This window comes from Triturus cristatus, chromosome 7 (genome assembly GCF_964204655.1).
Source record: "Triturus cristatus chromosome 7, aTriCri1.1, whole genome shotgun sequence".
Classification (NCBI taxonomy): domain Eukaryota; kingdom Metazoa; phylum Chordata; class Amphibia; order Caudata; family Salamandridae; genus Triturus; species Triturus cristatus.
In genome coordinates, this window is record NC_140590.1 from 1,879,424,334 (window position 1) to 1,879,440,785 (window position 16,452).

The 16,452-nt window shown below is 49.5% G+C and overlaps 1 protein-coding gene across 1 annotated transcript in view; it reads left to right on the forward strand.

The window, feature by feature from the left end:
- NOBOX (NOBOX oogenesis homeobox) overlaps positions 1 to 16,452 on the forward strand; it is a 273,977-nt gene that overhangs the window by 95,624 nt on the left and 161,901 nt on the right. The window lies entirely within an intron of this gene.

The following is a 16,452-nucleotide window of genomic DNA, read 5'->3' on the forward strand; positions in this document are numbered from 1 at the left end:
GTTGGGAGTGAGATCCTCACTGGGCGCCTTGCTGAAAGCCACGGCCGAACGACCGCCCACGATATCGTCCGGCACGGCCAAAAACCGAACAAAAAGCCCGCCTGAGGGAACCCTGTGCCTTGTCGAGACCACTGAAGGTAGCAACAAACGTAGTCAGTTCCTTCAGAAAAGGCCGACCGAAAAGAAGACCCTGAGCCAAAGGGCCAGATGCAGATGCAGAGAGCTCCGACAATTTTGGGTCGAGCTTCAAAAGAATAGAGCGACGGCGCTCGCAAGACATGGCACAGTTTGCATTACCCAAATGACAGATGGCCCGCTGAGCCCATCCGATCAGATCATCAGGATCTATTATTTGTCCTGATTCCTTAGCCCTAAAACCCAAGTCCAATATTTTTGTAAGGGGACCTGTTAAATCAAGCAATTTATCTTGACAAGTCCTCCGTGCTCGATCGATTCCTTTCTTTGGATCTTCAGTGTATTTCTTGAGGTGAGTGAGCATGGAGTGGTCCACCTCCGGTGTGTCTGCCACCTTGTCAGCTAAATCCGGCCTAGGGCATTCCGAGCGCAAACACGCCCTCACATCTGTACCAAAGGGTTGGCGGATATGCGACTGCACATAATCAGCAACCTCCGGAGAGGGTAGCCATGACAAGGAGTTAGGGTGAACAACCGCCGTAGGATCAAAAGTGAGTATAGTTGGATGAGATGGTGCATCAACATAACGCTCCTTAAGCTGCTTTTTAGTAGGAGGAGGAGAAGCCTCTGGTTCAGAAGCCGTATCAGAAGGGGTAGAACCATCATCTCTTTGAGGGGAACTAGAATGAGTGTCCTTGGATGAAGAACCAGATGTATGGCCAGAAGACAAATGTTTTCGCCAATTTGGCAAAGTCAGAAGAATGTGGATTCTTGGAACCCTTCCCACTAGAGGAAGAACGGGGCGCAGACCCCGGAAGCCATCCCTGCTGCAGGGCGTAATTACACAAATGGCATTTCAAAGGTTCAATAGCCCTGACCATGGCTTTATTAATGGAACTCCCACATCAAGAGCCTCGACCAGCTCATGCTCCAGGGACCCAGAGGGGCCCTCATCAAAATAATCCTCATCATAATAGTATTCTGACATATCGCCACTAAAAAGTGACAGGTACACCCACTAGAGGATAAATTGGAGCTAATACGCACTGTCAGCGCTGTAAAACCACAGGAAACACTTGAGGAAATGACAGTGAGATAATAAGGGGGAGTGGCGAACCCCAAGCAAGCCAATGCACCACAAAGAGGCAAGACACCATGAGTGCAACTATAATAGAACGTGGAGGGAGGGCTCGCCCAGAAATACCACTCTAGGCAATGCCTATGCTGTTATTATACAGCCCAAATCCTCAAACTGTTAGAATTGGGCGTCGCTGGGGACTGGCACAGGCTAGTGGGTACTGAGCAGGACTAGCGCTGCTCCCGCGCCCTCTCAAACCCGATAACAACACAGAAGCCGGGTAAAATGGCCACTGCGCATGCGTGGAACGACCCGCCCGCAGAGCCAGAAAGAGGACTGCGCGTCGAAACGACACGCGTCCTCACCCCTTATCTCCCACCCCCCAATATGAATCGCGGGCACACAGCGCCGGTTCCGGGGAGGCAAGCAGCACTCCCAAACCCCTGCGTGCACACACAAAAACGGCCGAGAAGCCATACAGCGAGAAACAACAGCAGCGCGAGTATCCCGTACAATCAACAGTCAACACAGATGTGAGAAACTGAGCAAATACAACAGCGAGCATAAAAAAGCAATGAAGCGCACTAATCGCATAAGCTATAACGCGCAAATAACCATAAGCCAGCAATAGTACAATAGAATACATGTATGGCAAAGCACTTAACTGGCTGCGGAGCAGCAAAGTAAGAGGATACAGTATTCTCTTGTACTCCTTATAGAGGGGTCTACTCTATGGTTGTCATGTAATACCCAGCGAGTGTTCATGGGTATTGTAGTGTTTATTTGTTTTTACTTTTATCTGATTGGCTGCTGAGAATTTTCAGTAAAGAAAATGAGAAGCATAATCGGAGCCTCCGGTCCTGACATAGAATTATACGTGACTAACCAGGACTGATATTGGGGGCAATTGACATGTAACCGTACAAGAAAGTTTTCACAGTTATTTAACCCCTCCCCTGCTCATGACGGAGCCATTCCGTCATGAGCCACGGTTGCTGTGTGCTCATGACGGAGTGGTTCCGTCATGCCGCGGCCGTTGGCGGCCGCTCCTCCCACGCGGCGATAATTCCCCGCCTGTGCGGGCGATTAGCGCCGTGGGCGGAGTCATGACGGAACCACTCCGTCATGAGCACAGCTCAACCGTGGCTCATGACGGAGTGGCTCCGTCATGAGCACATATATTTAGAAACAACAAGAGCACCCAGAAAGGTCAGCTAGGGACCTTGGGAATTAAGTGATTATAAACAACAGTTGTCCCTAGTCATAGGAAGAATAAAGTTAGCAATAAATAAGGACCCAATCAGTACTTATGATAAGAAAGACTTGTCCAGCCGGACAGAGGTCATGAATTTTACTGATATACAAAAATCAACAAAAGTTAAGAAGATTGATAAAGTGGGACACAAGCCTGCGTCCAGTACATACATTAGGTCAAAGAAAAAAGGAGGTTCAGGCATGAACACATAGTTTGCTTATAGGTATCAATAGTTGAGAAACAAACATTTTAAACAACACCCTTATGTGTCAAAATCCTGTTTTAACATATCGGGTATTTGTGAGTGTCGACGGCGTTTCGATCCTACTGAACGAATGCAAGGATCATCATCAGGACAAGGAACAATAATGCCTGTACGATACAACCTGAATAACCGCAGCCGCGGTAAATTCAGAGACGCTTTTTGGATTAATAAAGAAAGGACGTAGCCGAGGGCTAGGGTATTGTGATATTTTCTTGGCTCGAAGTGTAAAGGTCCGTGGACCTGAGTTGAGGTTCCAAGGTGATTACGATACTGGACCAAACCGACGATGCGGGAGCAGGAAACCGGGAGCAGTCCCATTGTCGGTTTCCTGCTCCCGCATCGTCGGTTTGGTCCAGTATCGTAATCACCTTGGAACCTCAACTCAGGTCCACGGACCTTTACACTTCGAGCCAAGAAAATATCACAATACCCTAGCCCTCGGCTACGTCCTTTCTTTATTAATCCAAAAAGCGTCTCTGAATTTACCGCGGCTGCGGTTATTCAGGTTGTATCGTACAGGCATTATTGTTCCTTGTCCTGATGATGATCCTTGCATTCGTTCAGTAGGATCGAAACGCCGTCGACACTCACAAATACCCGATATGTTAAAACAGGATTTTGACACATAAGGGTGTTGTTTAAAATGTTTGTTTCTCAACTATTGATGATACCTATAAGCAAACTATGTGTTCATGCCTGAACCTCCTTTTTTCTTTGACCTAATGTATGTACTGGACGCAGGCTTGTGTCCCACTTTATCAATCTTCTTAACTTTTGTTGATTTTTGTATATCAGTAAAATTCATGACCTCTGTCCGGCTGGACAAGTCTTTCTTATCATAAGTACTGATTGGGTCCTTATTTATTGCTAACTTTATTCTTCCTATGACTAGGGACAACTGTTGTTTATAATCCGTCATGAGCACAGCGCCACCGCGCTGCCCCCCAACCCCCCCCCCCCAGCGCTGCGGCGGAATTCCCGCCGCAGCGAAGGGGTTAAGACATCACATTATTTGGGCTGTGTGTTTAACTCATCATCATCTCAGTTACAAACAATGATGCAGTAATTCCAAGTGTCCCCGGAAGGGCAAGTAATATTTGTTACTTAACATGGGAAGAGGAGTTGGCCTAACCGATAGGGTGGATTACCTAGAATCTGGGGAACCGGGTTTGAGTCTCGGCAACGACGCTGAACATGCTGTAATCCTGGGCAAATCGCTTAATCTCCCCGTGCCTAATGAAAATGAATGTGTCCTCATGTAAGGCAACTGGTGCTATGTGAAGCGCTCTGATACCCGAAACCTTCGGGTCAAGTTCACGCTATATAAAACTTTGTTAAAAAAAAAAACCATGCAGTTTGAACTACTGGCAACATTTTTACAAAGTTAAGGAGAACCCTTTAATTCTATGGACAAGATGGAAAGAAGAATTCTTAACTTATATGAGGGCTATAGATGGAGAACGGATGGGTGCAGATAGGAAGAAAAGCATATTTGTACATTGTTTAGGGTCAGACGGTCAAGTGGTATTTCGGGCATTACATTACGTTTTGGCATTTGAAGGTGAAGAGGAGTCAAACGTTTACAAGGAAGTAATTTTAAGAATGGAACAGAGATTTAAGCCTGCCACAAATATTGCGCCAAATAGGTTCAAATTTTATACTAGAGTGCAAAAAGAGAATTAATCCTTTGATGATTTTTTAACTGCATTAAGGGCCCCAAGCATGCATTGCAATTTTGGCAGGATGATAAGAGATCAAATCATAGTACATGTTAGAAATAAAAAGATGCAGGAACTACTTTGGGTTATGGGAGATACCAAAGTTTCAGAAGCCATATCAACTGTAAAGGCATTGGAGCAATCCGGAAAATGTATGCACACTGTGAGGAGTGCCAACAACAAACTGGAAGGAGTCATTAAACTCTGGGTCAAATATGTCACGGATGAGCATTAAAGGGAACGTAAAAAGATATGATAGGCCTGAAAGGTCTTGTACATGCTACAGATGTGGTTGCAGAACACACGTGGCGTCGTGTGGAGGGTGTCCTGCCATAAATAAGGAATGTAGAACATGTGGTAGGACAGGTCATTTTGAGAATATATGCAAGGATCCCTGGATGGGGTCTTATCAAGCACGTGGAAAAATTCCCTGTACTACTGAGAAGTGTGATATCAAGCACACGTGTGAAAGTGGTACGTTGCGTGAAAACAACAAGGGAATTGTATTGTCCATAGTGCATAGTGTAACAAACTCGGGTAGTTCCGAGGAGGGGATGGTCAGGAAGTCTCCAATGTGTACGGTGAAAGTAGTTGGAGTAGATTAAGAACTCATGGCAGACTCAGGGTCTCCGTGGACCATTATTTCCAGGGATTATTACAAAGACAAACTAAGTGAAGCATGTAACCATGAACCGTTGCTTCCACCTGATATCATCGCTGAACGTTTTGATGGCTCCAGGATTGACATGGATGGTTATTTGAATGTTTTGTTATGTTTTAAGGGAAGAGTTGAACAAATCAAGCTATACATTGCTATTAAAGGAATGAATGTATTGGGATGGAGAGACCAGTGGAAGTTAATGATCATTTTAAATCCACGTTCGAAGGAGCCTGTGTTATTGGATAGCGGAGAACGGTCTGAACAGGAGGCAGTCATAGGGAATAGCGACAGGGAAACTTATATCAGAGAACAGTTTAAAGACTTTTTCACAGACAAACTCTGCAAGTTAAAGAACCACACTCACGAGAAGAGCTAAGACACATCCTGAATGAGTTGATCAGGGAGGGCATTATACAGGCCCTTGACTTACCCATCATTTTGGTCTTCAAACCAGATCAAAAATTTAGGGTACGTGTGGACTTAGGAGCGTTGAATGCAGGAGTAATTGTGGATTGTCACCCATTACCTAATATAATATTTTCCACCCTAGATTTAAGATCGGCATACCGCCAGATTGAATTATCTGAAGATTCAAAACAATTAACATCATTCGATACACCACAAGGTATGTACCAGTATGCTAGGATGCCATTTGGATTGGCATCTGCCGCTTCTGAATTCCAGAGGGCGACGTTTCATACTATCTGAAAGAAACTCGTTAGTTAGATTCCTTAACTTAGAATATCTCCAGGCATCGGGCTGGATCCAGAAAGATTTTTCGTCAGCAGTACACCTGCGCATCGGTAGGCGTCGTCTGCAGCTCCGCGTCCATCATCGGCGTCGTGATCGCCGGGATGACGTAGGAGTACTTGGACGCCACCCTCGCGCGCTGACGTAATTTCTGTTCTTGTTTTTTCCGCGCCAGCAAGCGCAGATCCGGGAAGAGCGTACCCTTAGTCTTTTTTTGACTAACTTTTTGGACATTTTGTCTATATTTTTTGAGTCGACTTCGACTCCTGGTGCCGGTAGGGATGCCCGGGTTCAAGCGTGTTAAGTCTGTCACCGACTGATGTCGGTTACCAACCCCCACCATCGGTGTCTCTACTGTGCGGGGTCGACCACGATGACAAGTCGTGCCCCGACTGCCGGGCCTTGATGTCGAAAGCTAGGCGGGAGCGGTCCCGCAAGCTCCTCAAGATCCGTCAGTCGGCTCCGCGCCGCTCGAGGAGGAAGTCGAGGGGCCGGTCGCGGAGCCGCAGTCCTCACTGCTCGTCGGGATCCAAGTTCTCGCACTCAGGTAAGTCGAGGCATGGCAAAAAGAAGTCAAAGAAGCGACATTGCTCTTCTGCCTCCCCTCGCTGGTCGCGCGACTCGGCCGAGGGTTCGGGTGGCACCTCCCGCGCCGTTCCTTCGGAGCCGCAGGAGTCGCATCCGGCCCCACACCCTCCGGTCCCTGGGCTTCATGCGCTCCGGGCGAGATTCGAGACTTCCTCGTGGCCATGAGGACTCTCTTCCTGCCAGCGTGCCTCCGGGCCCCACAGGTCCAACTGGGGGTCCTAGCGAGCCAGCGGCTTCGGCCCCGGCCCCGACTTCGGTCCCGACGCCACAGGCCCCTGTGGGATCCAGGCCTGGATCCCGGTCGACGCCAGTTGACCTCATGACCCCTCTGCTGGCGCTGACCCCCATGGTGTCGCTCGTGGCACCGTCCTCGGACGTCGCCATCCCTGGGTCCGGGTCCGGCGTCGCAGCGGCGTGAGCCTTTTGCCTATGACCCGGCTCTGTCATTTCTGCCTGATTACCAGGACACGGATGAAGGGGAGGACTGGGAGGGGTCTGAGGACCCTCTGGCACAGCAGTGGCAGTTAAGTCAGGACTGGGCAGATGAGCTGGGGGAGGCCAGTGGTCTAGACACTTCGCTTGACACTGGTTTCTTCTCTCCTCCTTCCGTGGCTATGGAGGAGGGTGCTACTTATGCTGTGGTGCTGCGCAAGGGGGCCAAGGCCTTGCACCTGGAGCTCCCTGCAGCGGCCGTGAGGCCTAACCTCCTCACTGAGGTGCTTCAACCGCCAGTAAGCTCTTCGGAGCCTCTGCTGCAGTTTAATGAGGCCCTCACCGACGTTCTGAGGGGCACTTGGTCCAAGCCCTCCACAGTCTCTCCTGTGGATCGGAACGTGCCCGGCGCCACCGCCCAGCTCCAGGCGACCCCTGCTTTCTGTCCATACACCCCACCCCTGAGAGTCTGGTTATCCAGGCCTGCACATCCCAAACCGCCTTCCCGTCCGCACCTCCGGACCGGGAATCCAAAAGGATGGAACAGTTTGGCAAGAAACTGTTTTCCTCACTCAGTCTTGGGTTGCGGTCCATTAATACCGCATGCCTTTTGAACCGTTACACCCACTCTCTGTGGGATACGTGACGGACGTGCTGCCCCAGTGTCCAGAGGAGGCTCGCCCAGGCTCTTGCTGAGGGGCGTGATGCAGCATGGTATTCCATTAGATGTGGACTTGACATCACGGACACACTGGGCAGAGCAATTGCAACAACGGGGGCGATTCGTCGTCACGCCTGGCTGAGGTCCACGAACTTTTCAGGGTATATCCAGAGCACTCTCATGGACATGCCCTTTGATGGCCGTCGGCTTTTTGGCGACAAAGCAGATTGTGCGCTGGAGCGCTTTAAGGACTCCAGGGATACGGCCAAGTCCTTGGGTCTGTCAGCCCAGCGCCAGCACACTTCTGCTTTTCGCCCCTGCCTCACCAGTACCCCTCGGGTGTTCACAAAAGTGATGGCGGTGGTTGCAGCTCATCTGCGCAGATTAGGGGTTCCAGTCTTCCCCTATCTCGACGACTGTTTGTTGAAGGCGGGCTCGCCACGAACAGTCGTCTCCCACCTCTAGACTATGGCCGACCTCCTGCATTCGCTGGGGTTCTTCATCAACGTGCCAAATTCACATCTGAGTCCCTCCCAGAAGCTCTTCTTCATCGGAGCGGTTCTGGACTCGGCACAGTTTCGGGTCTATCCTCCCGAACAGCGGGTTCGGGATATTCAGGCTCTGATTCCGATCTTTCAGCCTTTATCCCGAGTTTCGGTCAGGATGGCCCTACGGCTGCTGGGTCTGATGGCCTCCTGCATCCTGCTGGTACATCACGCCAGGTGGCGGATGCGGGCTCTGCAGTGGGACCTAAAGTTCCAGTGGCTGAACATCAGGGCAACCTGTCCGACCACGTCCTGATCTCGGAGGGCACTGCAAGACAGTAGCTGTGGTGGCTCACAGACCGTGATTGGGTCAGTGGCAGATCCCTCTCCCTACCCCAACCGGAGCACGCAGTGGTGACGGATGCGTCCCTCCTGGGATGGGGGGGGTGCCACATGGGAGAGGCAGAGATCAGAGGCCTCTGGTCTGCGGCGGAGTCCCGGTTCCATTTCAACCTATTGGAGCTGCGGGCGATCTGGCTTGCACTGAAGGCATTCCTTCCCTCTGTCCGGGGGAGTGTAGTGCAGGTGTTCACGGACAACACCCCGCCATGTGGTATTGCAACAAACAGGGCGGGGTGGGGTCGTGGACCCTTTGTCAGGAGGCTCTGTGCCTCTGGACATGGCTGGAACATCAGGGCATCACCCTGGTGGTTCAACACCTGGCGGGCTCTCTGAACGCCAGGGTGGACAAACTCAGCCGTCGGTGCATGATGGATCACGAGTGGCGTCTGAACTCGGACGTGGCGCAAGGTCTCTTTCGGCAGTGGGGAGAGCCTTGGTTAGATCTATTCGCCACCGAAGAGAACGCACATTGGAATTTCCAAGGCGGCACTCACTCGGAGACGCTTTTCGTCGCGAGTAGAGTTGCGGTCTGTTATATGCCTTTCCGCCTATACCACTTCTGCCCAGAGTGCTGAAGAAGATCAGGCGCGGCCGGGCCCAAGTCATCCTTGTGGCTCCGGATTGGGCACGAAGATACTGGTATCCCGAGCTACTCAGTCTGTCAATCGATCCCCCGATTCGACTGCCTCTTCAGGAGGACCTTCTATCACAGCAGCAGGGGAGGGTCCTCCACCCGAACCTGTCCAGCCTCCACCTCCATGCGTGGAGATTGAGCGGCCGCAGTTGATGCCATTTGACTTGCCTCCTGAAGCCTGTGATGTCATTCTGGCAGCCAGGCGGCCCTCCACTAAAACATTTGTGGCATGGTGCACAGCAAAGGCTGTGGATCCTCTTGCCGCCCCTCTTTCTGAGGTTCTCCTCTTTCTTCTTTCCCTGGCCCAGCAGGGCTCTGCTCTGGGCACCATCAAGGGATATCTTTCAGCTGTTTCAGCCTTCCTGAGGCTTCCTGATCAGCCTTCTCTTTTCAAGTCCCCAGTTGTCAATAGATTCTTGAAAGGCATTACTCACAGGTTTCCTCCTGTCCCTTTGTAATGCCTCAGTGGGACTTGAATCTGGTGTTAACTTATCAGATGTGCGCTCCCTTTGAGCCACTTCATAACTGTCCTCTTCGTCTTCTGACTCTCAAGACTGCTTTCCTGGTTGCCGTCACCGCTGCCAGGAGAGTGAGTGAGCTCCAGGCACATTCTTCTAAACCTCCTTTCCTCTCTGTCCATCCGGACAAGGTTGTTCTGAGGACTCGCCCTTCTTTTCTTCCTAAGGTGGTAACTGCCTGTCACATCAGGCAGTCCATTACCTTACCCACCTTCTTTCCGCCTCCGCATCCCTCGAAAGAGGAAGAGAGGCTCCACCGTCTGGACCCAAAACGTGCACTCTCCTTTTATCTGGATCGCACAAAACAGTTCCGGGTGGACGACCAACTCTTCGTTGGCTACGTGGGCGCTAACAAGGGGCGGGCAGTGCACAGGCGAACCATCTCTCAGTGGGTCGTTTTGTGCATTAAGGTCTGTTATTCCTTGGCTAAGAAGGATCCTCCTGTGGGGCTGAGGGCCCATTCCACTCGGGCCACAGCGGCTACTACTGCCTTGGGACGGGGAGTCCCTCTGCAGGACATTTGTCAGGCAGCTACGTGGTCCTCGCTGCACACGTTTGCCAAGCATTACTGCCTGTGGACAGCCAAGTCCGGAGAGACGGCTTCTTTGGCCGTTCCCGTTCTCCAGGACTTCCTGGTGTGATCTTGGTGCACAGACCCACCACCGGGGTTGGTATTGCTGGGGTATCTATTCTAAGGTAAGGAATCTAACTAACGTGTTTCTTTCAGATGCACAAGTTACTTACCTTCGGTAACGATATATCTGTAAGAAACATTAGTTACTTTGCTTACCGCCCCACCCATCCCTCCCGTTCTGCGAACCGATATCTTGGGTTAAGGTCATCCCTTTCAGGGCTCTAGTTTCATGGCACCAGTGTCGGTTTCTTGCATGGCTCTGCGTTCCTGGCGCGGAAGGCTATGTACAAGAACTGACGTCAGCGCGCGAGGGCGGCGTCTAAGTACTCTGACGTCATCCCGGCGATCACGATGCCGACGACGGACGCGGAGCCGCAGACGATGCCTACCGACGTGCAGGGGTACTGCTGACGAAAAATCTTTCCAGATCCAGCCTGACGCCTGGGGATATTCTAAGGTAAGGAATCTAACTAACTAATGTTTCTTACAGATATATCGTTACCGAAGGTAAGTAACTTGTGCTTCAGGGATGTTGATATGTATGTCAAGTGTTTTCAGGACGACATATTGTTTTTTTCACAAATTGAAGAGGATCATATGAAACATTGAATGGAAGTGCGCGGCGGATCGGCAAGGAATGGGCTGACACTTGAGGCTCATAAGTGCAAAATGTTGTAAAAATCTGTTGAATACTTCGGGCACACATTGGGGATGGTGAGGTTCCAAAGCAATCCAATGTGGAAGCCATTGTGACTTCTCCTGCCTCAACCAATAAGGAACAGCTGTTGTCGTGTGCTGGCATGTGTGAATATTACAGCAAGTTTGTGGGGAACTTCACCACCAAGATGGAACCATTTAGAAAATTATTGAGACATAATGCACCGTACGAATGACTGGAAGAACAACAGAAAGCATTTGAGACAATCAAAAGTGAAATTGTTAAGGCTCCCACATTAAAACCATTTGTATGAAAAAGAAATGTATAATCACCATAGACGCAAGTCTGTACGGCATTGGAGGAGTGTTATCAGTAGGGAGCGGTATGGAGGAATGCAATGTGGCATTTGCCTCGTACTTTAAATGAGACAGAGCGCAAGTACGCTGTGATTAAAAAAGAATGACTTGCTTGCGTGTGGGCAATTGAACATTACCGGAAATGTGTGGGCAGCAGATTCATATTAAGAACGGATCATAAGCCACTAGCGAACATGTTATCTCGAGGTGGAGGTTGGATTCCGTGGCACACATTGCAAGATTAACATTAAAACTGCAGGAGAAGAGTTTTAAAACCAAATTTGTGCCAGGAAAATAAAATGTGACGCCGGTTTCCTGTCACATCACCGTGTCAACAGGATGGGTTGGAGGCTTTGAATGAATGTGATGTGGTGACAAGTATTACAGACTTTGTTTCAGGAGAATGTGAGGATATTTCTGAAGAAAGGTGGAGGATGTGTGACGAGGAGGGTGACATTTGCAAACCACGAAACGATGCATGTTGGACAGGTGGCCCAGGAAAAGAGATTTAAGTTTGGAAGTTATGCCCTTGTTCAATGTTGCGGACGAGTTGGAGATGGAAGGGGATTTAATGTACAAAAGGGGGAAGCGTGCCCCCCCCCGAGGGAGCACAAGAGTTGATTCTAAAACTGGCACATAAGAGTCATCCTGGTTTGTCTGCCATGAAACACCTTGTGAGGATTTTTTTTCTGGTGGCCTGGCATGGACCGCACCATCGATCGCACTGTTCGGGATTGTGATGTGTGTGCTTTGAGTGAGAAGATGTTAAGAGTCAACACCCCTCCATTGAATAGTGTGGAGTGGCCTGAGGAACCACGGAAGATGTTGGTTTGACATATCGGGGCCTTTCATGTCTTTACCCAGTGATTCACGATGTGCTTTGGTGTTAGTGGATTATCATTCCAATTGGCCTGGAGTAAAATTTGTTTTCCAATGAATGAATGAATGAAAGGAGACTTGTAAACGCGCAACTTAGCCCGAAGGCATCAAGGCGCCTAACCAAAGACAATACAAAAAGTAGGGCAGATCATGTCTAAGCGTAGGCCTTGGCGAAAAGCCATGTCTTAAGAGCCTTCCTAAAAGCAAGCGCTGAGGGAAGAGATTTTATCTCTAAGGGCAAGTTGTTCCAGAGCCTTGGAGCAAGAGTAGAAAAGGCTCTACCTCCCCAGTTAGCCTTACGTATCCTGGGAACTTGGAGCAAGAACTTCTTGGACGACCGGAGAGTTCTAGAGGGTGTATAGGGGACCAACAGGTCCCTCACACCTCCGGACCGATTAGTGGCCAGGGCTCTATAAATCAAGGTCAGGGACTTGAAGGAAATCCTGGCCTCCATTGGGAGCCAGTGTAGAGTCCTTCTTGCCATGTGAGCTGAGGCCCGTTTGGGCAGGTCCAAAACCAGTCTAGCGGCGGCATTCTGCACCATTTGGAGACGGGTTACCAGACCCTTGTTAATGCCTAGATAAAGAGCATTACAGTAATCGAGTCTGGAACCAATCAATGCCAGGACTATATGTTTCCTGGCCTGGAAGGACAGGTAGTGCCTGATCCTTCGTAAGATGTTTATAAGGCCCCAGCAGGTTGAGATGGTTCTCTTTACCTGCTGATCCATCCTCAAAAGGGGATCGATCAGGACACCCAAGTTTTTAGCCAGAGTGGTCGGTGAAGGGCACACCCCCATAGTGGAAGGCCACCAATCAGCCGACCAAAAATCCTCCTTTCCCCCGAACACCAGAATCTCTGTCTTTTCTCCATTGAGCTTCAATGAATTACAGACCATCCATTGAGCGACCGCCTTCATACAGTTTTTAAATTTAGAGGCGGCCAAGATAGCGGGTTGGGTAAAAGACAGCAGAATCTGTGTATCGTCGGCATAAGAGATTACCTCCATCCCAAAAGATCTAATAAGCCTGGCAAGTGGGGTGACATAGATGTTGAAGAGGGTCGGACTTAATGCCGACCCCTGAGGAACCCCACAGTGCACAGGGAGGGATGGAGATAAAAACTCCCCCAGCTTTACTCTCTGTTCCCTCTGGTTCAGGAAGGATGCCAGCAAACTAAGAGCCGTTCCTTCCACCCCTATCTCTCTCAGCCTTGATGTTAGAACAGAGGGAGACAGGGTATCGAACGCAGCCGAAAGATCCAAAAGGATGAGGAGAGTGGTCAGTCCCTTGTCAACCCTGGTGCGGATGGTATCAAGCACGATGGTAAGGGTAGATTCGGTGCTGTGTTTTCTCCTAAATCCGTGCTGCGAGTGATCTAGCCTGTCATGGGTTTCCAGAAAGTCGACAAGATGCTTAGTTAGATGAATTTCCAGCAACTAAATGGGGCGAAAGTTTTTGAGCACACCCGGGTCCAGTGTGGATTTCTTTAAAAGAGGTTTGACCACCGCTTTCTTCCACTGTGGGGGAAAGGACCCTTCCTTCATTGCCCCGTTCATCACACCCAATAGGGGTGGGAGGAGACAGTCCTTGCACTGTTTAAGGAGTTTAAGAGGGCAGGGGTCTAAGGGGGACCCTGACCTAACCTTGGCCAAGAGAGCTTCCAGTTCCAGTAGGGAAAGGGAAGGAAAACTAGACAGACTCCCGTGGGACACCTCCTCAGATAGAGGCGACAGGGTGATGGAAGAAACTGTGGATATAGATAGAGCCGCCTTTTGTAGCTCCAGTGCTGAATGAATATCTACAATCTTGGTGTTAAAGAATTGTGCAATATCATTACATAGCTGTTGAGAGCTAACCACAGGATCTGGCATCTTTAAAGAGATGAGCGTGTCCACGATTTTGAAGAGGTCTTTGGGTGAGGAAAGGGAAGCGGTGAGAGAGGTAAAATATTCCTGCTTGGTTCTAATTACCTCCTTCTTATAGATCTTCAAAAGAATTTTATGTTTGTCCCTCTCGCACAAGGCTCCACTAGACCGCCAACGACGTTCCTGTCTCCGTAATCCCTGCCTAAGCAGTCGGAGTGATTCGGAGAACCATGGTGCCGAGGGGGTTCTTCTGGCAGAGTAACACAGGGTGGCCGGTGCAAGTTCATCCAAAGCTGATATAACACCCTTCTCCAGCCTCTCCACTGCCACAGCTACGTCCTCCCCAGGAGTGATCAAAAGCCCTGTAAGTTTGGGGGCGAGAAGGTTATTAGTCAGGGTCTTTAAATTACGTCTCCGTTCAAATTTGCTAGGCTTATTGCCCCTGTTACTTGACAAGAAGGTCGTTAAGACCAGGGGAATGGCATAATGGTCTGACCATGAGAGGGGCAAAGGTGATTCAGCGACCAACCGAGTGTCGTTGGAAAATACCCCGTCAAGCGTGTGGCCCGCCGAGTGGGTGGGTCCTCTGACTAACTGTGTCAGCCCACACCCAGAGAAGGTGTCCAAAAGAGATTGGGTTTCAGACGAGTCCGCCTTCTCCAAATGGAAGTTTACATCCCCCAATACGGTGAAATGGTCACAACCAAAGTGTGACTCTAAGATCTTAAGGATTTGACTACAAAAGTCAGTTTTAGTCCCGGGGGGTCTGTAAATGAGAAGGCCCTTAAACGGCACTCCGTAAGCATCGTTGATAGAGAATTGGAGAGCCTGAAAGGACTCCTGAAAATCGTCTAGCGGAATAATATGGCAGGACATATGGTCCCTATGTAGGATACCAATCCCTCCCCCCATCCGCCCAACTCTATCCAATCTCACTAAGTTATAGCCATCCAGGACAGCCTCCACTAGATCAGGACCTGAGGAATCCCTTGTCCAGGTTTCAGTTATAAAGACCCAGTCCGGGCCCCTAGATAATACGAAATCCTTAAAGGCTAAGTTATTTTTAATCAGGGACCTCGCATTAACAAGGAAGCCCGTGTTGCTCACCTTAAAATCCAAATTAGGCCTAGGAAAAGCAACTGATGCGGTCGATCCATGGGAAGGGGATCCGAAGCAGAGGCAGGTGGGAGAGGTCAAAAATCCCTCAGGAACATACCCGTGATGGCAAAGGAGTTTGGGCGGTTTTAAAGCTGTGAAATCCAACCTGGTATATGTTAGCCTCGGATCCTCCCGAACGATGTGATCACTCCTGGCGCCATCCAGCCCGTCCTTAGCGCGGACGGGCGCAGACGGGCTGGACTCTGGCGTGACTCCGGCGGGAGAACGGCGACCTCGCTGCGCGACCACGCAGTGTAGTGATAGAGTTTTTTAAGGAGGTGTTTGCAAGAGAGGGGTATCCTTCCACGTTAGTTACTGACAACGGGGTGCAACTTACGTCGATTGAGATGGAGGAATTTCTTAGGTACTGTGATATAAAACATGTTATGACCGCATTGTATGAACCACTCAAATGGTCAGGTTGAGAGATTCAACCGTGTTGAGGCGCTATATCACTGATGTCATTAAATCAGGAAGTGATTGGAGGGACTCTCTTAGAGACGATAGTGGTTATATCGCATGACACCGCACACAGTCACTGAGGTTACTCCTTTTAGGCTATTAAAAGGGAGAGATCCTGCCTCTAAATTGTGTCCATGGTGGTTCAAGGAGAAGTGCAGAGATGCTAGAGGAAGTGAAAGTATGGTTGAAAGAACTGCAGGAAAAGTCAGTAAGGAGCAAAATAAGACTAAGGTTTGGTGTGATAACAAATGGAAAACAAAACCACATGATTTTAGGGTTGGGGAATGGGTAGGAATACTAAGGCCAGGGCTCAAGCAGATTTGGAAAGGCCTTGAAAATCATTACAGTGTTATCACCCGAGACGGCAGGTTGTAGAATGTAAGAAGAGTGGCAGGATGTCCTGACAGTAACTGTGAACCCAGGTATTTACTTTTAAAAATGCGTGATCGCAGTTGCCGTTCACCTCCGCTTAGCATTATGAAGTACAATCCAGTATCAATAGTGTTCACCTCCAGGCTTGCCATCACGCTTTAATCCCATTATGCTGACCGGTTCCATACTCTGCTGGAGCTTCCAGTGGAAAGCAGAATTCAGGGTATAATCGTGTGCGTAATTTTCAGATGTAAATCATGAATCAACAGTGCATCTACAGGATATTAAAGCTGAGTGATGAAACATAAAGACCTCAAACTCTTCGAGATCTCAGATCAAATAACACCGATGCGGTGGTTGAATCCCACTAAAGGCTTTGCGTGATGGGATAATGAAGGGAAATTGTAAATGGTCTTCCCTCGGAACTACTTGAGAAAATCTGGCCTTGTTTAGGTAACAAAGTAAAACTTCAATTTTTAGTTCC